This window comes from Chinchilla lanigera, unplaced genomic scaffold (assembly GCF_000276665.1).
Source record: "Chinchilla lanigera isolate Chin_1 unplaced genomic scaffold, ChiLan1.0 scaffold00036, whole genome shotgun sequence".
NCBI lineage: Eukaryota > Metazoa > Chordata > Mammalia > Rodentia > Chinchillidae > Chinchilla > Chinchilla lanigera.
Window position 1 is genome coordinate 1,732,979 of NW_004955437.1, and position 6,378 is coordinate 1,739,356.

Here is a 6,378-nt window from a genome sequence, read left to right on the forward strand (position 1 = left end):
GTGTAGGACAAAGCTTCTTCGTCAGATGTAACACCTCCATCTTCGACTTCCCAGCCTCCAGAAGCGCTAACAAATATTTCTGTTTGTCATAAATTACCCAGTCTATGGTATTATGATGTAGAAACTCAAAATGTACTGAGGCATCTGGTACAGGAGAAGGCTGGCTGTTCTCAAACATCTGTAATCCCATGATTCCTTAATAGAACTTTCTGTTTTAATTGGGACATATCAACTTCCAGAATACGTACTGACCTCCCAATCTCTTTTCCAGTTACTTCAGCAGAACTAGTATGTGCAACTTGCTATACAATGGGATTGGTTCTATTTCTCCTTCCATTCTGTTGCCCAGAATGCAGACAGGAAAGCTGGAGCTCAAGCAATCACACAAGACCTGACAGGAAAGAGCTTTGTTAAGCCTGGCAGAACAATATAGAAGGAGCCTAGCAAAGGTGTGGTGGTGCATGTCTGTAATCCCAGCTACTATACTCAGGAGGCTGAGGCGGGAGGATCATCAGTTTGAGGCTAGCCTGGGCATTTTAGAAAAACTCAAAATAAAACATCAAAAGGTCTGGGGATACCTAGGGTGTAGCTCAGTGGAAGGGTGTTTATCTAGCATGCATGAAGCCCCAGGTTCAATCCCCAGTATCGCAAAAGTGCTGGGAATATAGCTGAGTGGTAAAGCACCCCTGCTTGTAAGGCCCAGTACAGAGAGAGGGAGAGCAATCTTGAGCCCTTGCCCATGACACTTAAATGCTAGACCAGCCCCGGAGCTCTCTGTGAGAGGAAAAATAAACTTCTACCTCATTCAAGCTTCTACTCTTTGCAGAGTTTTCTTTTTCCCTTAGATTAGCTAAATCTAATGCCAATCAAAACAGATCAACAGCTGGGCGCTCTTGTGGCACACTGTAGTGCATGCCTGTGATCCCAGTACTCAGGAGGTTGAGGCAGGAGGATCACTGCCAGTTTGAAGTCAGCCTGGGCTACAAAGTGAGTTCAAGGCCCGCCTGAACTAAAAAAAACCAACCTGTATAAAAAAAAAAAAAAAAAAAAAAAAGCTCATGGGCACATTTTCAAATATAAAAAGTAGGTTGAAATGTGTGTGTCACCCCAGGCATCAGATGTAGAGAAATGGTGGGGTGGTCTCCCTCACAAGCTGCTTCTCCTCTTGGTAATGAAATCACCTGTGGCGGCTTCTCCCCTCACACACCGCCAGGTGTTCCTCCCTGACAGCCATCACAATTCGCCCTTTCCATCCAAGCAGTGAGCCCCCGATCTAAAACTAACAAAACAAAGAACATCGGCCATCACTGTGTGTCCCTAAGGAATCACTGAGTTCAGGGCCATTGTTAAAGGTTTCAGAAATAATCCGCACCGATGTATTTTTAGTAGAAGTCGAGAGTTTCCTACATTAAAGCTGATTCTGCTGGGTGCAAGGCTCAGTACCCTCAAAGCATCTGCAACTGCTACCAGATGGCTCCTTCAAGGCCCAGCACAGTAGCGATGAGCATTCCTCCACATAAGTGGTGCTGGTATTGTTACCCTGGACCCCCAGCCATGGAACACTGGCTCTCAGGGAGACCAGTGACCGAGACAGGCCAATCAGATGGCACCCCAGGAGCCTGAACTGGGAAACCGGGGACACGAGGGTGAGTGAGAGTATCTCTGCCAAGCGGTGTTCACGGCCACACTCCAGGGATCAAATGGGTGAACCCCAACGTCCCCAGAACTGCTTTCCCTTTTACCTAGTGAGTCAACCCTTCCTTCGAGTTCTGAGAAACCACAACATTTTCACAATGAACAGTTTTGGAGCTTTGTTCTGAATCAGACTTTGCTAGGAATAAACAAAAAATTAAGAAGTATGGCATGTTGACAGCATTCAGATCAGAAGTGTAAAGGGACCGCAGCAAGACAGCAAAACCCGAGTGTGAATGAATATCAGTGACCCTTTCCACTGCACCAGTTATCAGGGACCCCTGCAGGGAGTCCCCAGTCTCCTGTCCAGTTATGGTGCACTGTGAGAGAGAAAGAGCAAAAGACAAAAATTGCAAAGAAACAGGACTCTGAGATGATCAATGTTCTCTGGGAAAAAAGACCCAGGCTCTCCCGCTAGCCACTATTTTATTAGTCAGTGCAGTGGGTGGGGGACGGTGCTTTTCCTAGAGCAGCAGAGAAGTAGTGGTTGAGTGGGCAAGTTTAACATCATAGCCGGGCGTGGTGGTGCTCGCCTGTAATCCCAGCAGTCGGGAGGCTGAGGCAGGAGGATTGTTGTGAGTTTGAGACCAGCCTGGGCTACAAAGTGAGCTCAAGGCCAGCCTGAACTGCATAGGGTGACCCTGTCACAAAAAGACATATATATATATATAATAAAGAAAACAAGTTAAGATTCATCCCCAGCAGACCTCATCCTATGCTGTGAGCGTTACAGCGTCACTGACCATCAGGATAGCCTGTGACGAGGAGGAAGTGGATTTCCGAGTTCCAGGCAGGGCAAGCAGGGCTGCAGGCAGATACTGTGTCAGTTTATAACTTGTGGTCCCCGGTGTGTGAAGACAGAACCAACGTGGTCGGCCGGGTTCCCTCCCTCCCCTTCCCAGTGCCCATGCTGACAGTGGAGGAGTCTCCATGTACAAAGCAAGTCTCCTCCCGCTTTGCAGATGAGAACCAGTGTTACCCTGCAACCCAGCTAGAGGGGAGAGGCCCCTGCAAAACTAAATGGAGAAAAAGCCCTTGCTAGAACTGCAGAAGGGCCAGGCGTAGTGGTGCACACCTGTAATCCCAACACTTGGGAGGCTGAGGCAGGAACAGGCCAGCCTGGACTACAGAATGAGACTCTGTCTCAGACAGAGGGGAGGGGAGGGGAGGGGAGGGGAAGGGAGGAGATAAGAGAAGAAAAGAGAGGCCTTTTGCCAACTAATATCGGTACAATCAGTACTAAGTCTGCCCAGCCCTACCAAACCCAGATCATCTGCCACTCAGAGTTTTTGGTTTTTTTTATCTAACTCCCTGTCCCTAGGGTTCCAATAAAACATGGTGCCATGTCCCATCTCTGTAAGCCTTATACACCTAAGCTGTGTTCGTTAGTTTGGGGGTTTCATTTGCTTCTGTACATGTGCAGTACTGAAAAGTAAAGAAAACCTACAAGCATTAATAAAAATAGCCACTGAAAAGTGACAGAGCTGTAAGGAATCTCTCCTGCACAAGTAACAGAGGGAAACCTTATTTAGCGAGGAGAATAGGCCCACTAGCTGATCTCCCTGGGGAGACGTTCACACACCGTAGGAATATGTCACCATGCCCCACGTGCTTCAGCCTAAGTCTCTACGGAATCAGAGCCCCTTACAGGTGGAGCCTGGAACACGAGCTTCCTGAGACCTGCAGAGCGTGCAACATGGCCCTTATCCACCTTTATCTCAGGAACCACAAGGACTTCAGCCTGGAAGTAAGATGCTACTAACAGGAAGAGAGGCCGGGTGAACAAACACAGTAAACTGACAGGTTCCCACCAACCCAGGGAGGCCAGGGTCACCCCGGCTCCTGCTGTGGCTGAGAGTTGCGCGCATCCCACTGTCTGGCCTTCAGGGTGGCCCTGAAGGATGTGCCCCGACAGATGCCCCTGTCCATCATTCAGGAATGAATGGGACAGGTCTACCCGAATAAGATGAGCCTGCTGCTAGTGGCAGCTCCCAGGAAATGCCCTAAAGATGCAAAGGAAGATAACAGAAAGCCAGGGGTGATTTCTGCTCTTTCCAGCAGACTCGGGACTCTGAAATGCACAGCTGGCCAGGAAGAAGTCCTTGCACAGCTCTGACAGTCCTTGCTGACTGCGCCAGACTTGAGCAAGGGGCCCCACCCCTGCCACACAGGACTTTCTGAGGCGGAGGGACCCTTGGTGACCCTTTCTCTTCGCCCCACCCCCCCTACCCCACGCATTCAAAGCTTCCCAGAGTGCAATGCGGCCAGGGGAGGGGGAGAACCGCTCTGCACCCCGTGGCCTCCTGGGTATGGAACATTCCCGGGGGTAGGGACAGTGACTTAAACTAAGGAGTCCATGTGTACACATTATTTCTTTTTTACCCCAAGTCAGGAATGCCAAAAACAGCAAACAAAAGCTCAGCAGCCTCCAAGGTCAGGACAGGCCAGAGGGCACCCCCTCTGTGATTTCACTGTCCACCTCCTAAGCTAGGAAAACCCCCTGCTGGCTGTGTGCCCGCGTCCTGTCCTCTCCCATGGAGCCCAGTCAGGTCAGGCCTCGCAGCAAAATTCTATCCCGTCATTCTCCTTCTCGGGCACCCTCAATCACTTCCTCTTATTTTGGGGATTCAAGTTTGAAAAGCAGTTAAGAGGGTGCAGAACCTATCCCCTCCACCAAGAGTTTGTGATCTGCCCCAACCCAAAGTAGTTCCCCCAATGGCTCTACCTCTCTTGCGCTCCTTTTTTTAATTTTTTCATCCCCCATTTCTTTTTGTTTGTTTGTTTGTTTGTTTGTTTTCTTCCCGGTACCGGGAATCGAACTCACTACTTTGCGCTTGCCAGGCAGGCGCTGTGCCGCTGAGCTAAATCCCCAGCCCCCGCATTTCTTTCCTTTCTGCTGCCTCTCTCTCCTTGCTCTAGGGGCCCAGTGAGAAGCCTCCATTGCCTGAGCCGTGGGCGCCTCCACCAGTGCCCCAGAGCGGCCACCAGTGTCGCCCACACCCAGCCTCACCCTAACCCACCTCCGGGAGCTCTCTCTAAACTCCCAGGGGGCGGATCCCCGCTGTCCAGAGAGGGTGAGGGAGAAGTCACCGCCCGGCTTTGCGGACTGGCCCGGGGACCCGCTGCCGGATATAAATGCCATGCGAGTGACGATGGCCATGTTTCCGCGGAGAAAAGCTCTGAGCCCAGAGCACCGGATCAACAGTGACCTTCGTGCTCGGGGGACGACCTCTGCGGTTGGACACCAAGGCCGGAGACAGCGAGACGGAGACCGCAGCTCTGGCCCAGCCCGGCCGGGCGGGACGCCTCGCTAGGACCCCGCGGTCTCCCCGCGAAGCCCGACGCGGCGAGGGCGGCTGCAGACGGAAGCTGGGGGACCCGCACCCCCGCCCACCTCCGGACCCAACAGGCGACAGGCGAGGAGCGGGCTTCCTCTCCACCCGGTCTCCTCCTGGGTTGGCGGAAGTGAAACTAAGGGTTCCGGGGGTGACGATGGAGGGCAGAGGTTTAGGGGCGTCCGGGGGACTTGGATTGTCCGGTTTGCCGGGTACGGGCGGAGGCCTTGGCACCGGCCGGCAGCAGGGGGCGGCAGAGGCAGGAAGATGCGCCGAGCCGGGCGCCCGCGCGCGGGCGGGGTCCCCACCTGCGCCGGAGCCTCCCGCACACCGACCCGCGCACCCGGGCTCCTGGACGCCTCGGGAGGCTTCCTGGGATCAAGGATGAATAGGCCCGAACGCCCCAGGGTTTAGACCTCGGGGACAGGGACTTCCGCGGCGGTGGGGTCGGGGATCCGCGAGAGAGGCTCTAGGAGTCACGGGCGCTGCCTCCCGGGCTGGGGTCGCCCCGAGGTCGCAGAGCGAAACCCGATGCTTGCAAACCTGAGCACGCGGCCCCTCCGTCCCTCCCCAACCCCGCAGCCAGGGTCCGGAGGAGCGGAGGAGCGGGCCCGCCGGGGACGAGGCCCTGGAGCAGCTTTAGCTGCCGCCTGCGGTGCGCCTCGCTGTGGGAAGCCGGGAGAGGCGGGGAGGCCGCCCGGACCGGGAGGGCCGGGGACCCTGACCCAGAGAGGACCCGAGCTGCCGGGGTCAGACGGGCAGCTTGGGAAGGAACAGGCGGGAGGCGGTGGGGTGAGGGCTGTGAATATTCGAAGAATGTGGACCTAAACAAACGGAGCAGGCAGCCCTGGCTTTTATGAAAGGACGTGGGACCTAGGGAGAGGGACCCGGTGGCCAGAGGGTCCCGGTGGCGCAGGAAACGTCGTGTCAGAGGTGGGCTTGTCTCCACCTTGGCAAGTTTAGACTGGATCCCCTAAAGGTTCCTTCTGGCCCGGAAGCCCCTCAAGATCTTCCGAGGGGGTTGTGTTTGAGGCGGAATCATATGCACACTCGCAGGGCTGGGGATTTAGCTCAGTGGCAAAGCGCTTGCCTGGCAAGCGCAAGGTCGTGAGTTCGATTCCTGGTACCGGAAGAAAAGACAAAAAAAAAAAATGCACACTCGCGCACGTGCGCGCACACACACACACACACAGGCAGCATTCTGCACTGGTGTCAGGACCCTGGGCCAGAGGGACTCAACCCTTCTGATGTCCCAGGCATCTATCTGGGCATCCGCTTGTGGCTTGGTCCACCCAGGCTCACGGGCTCTGGACTGTTCAGGGTTAGGGTGAAGCTGTCCATTCCTGGTAAC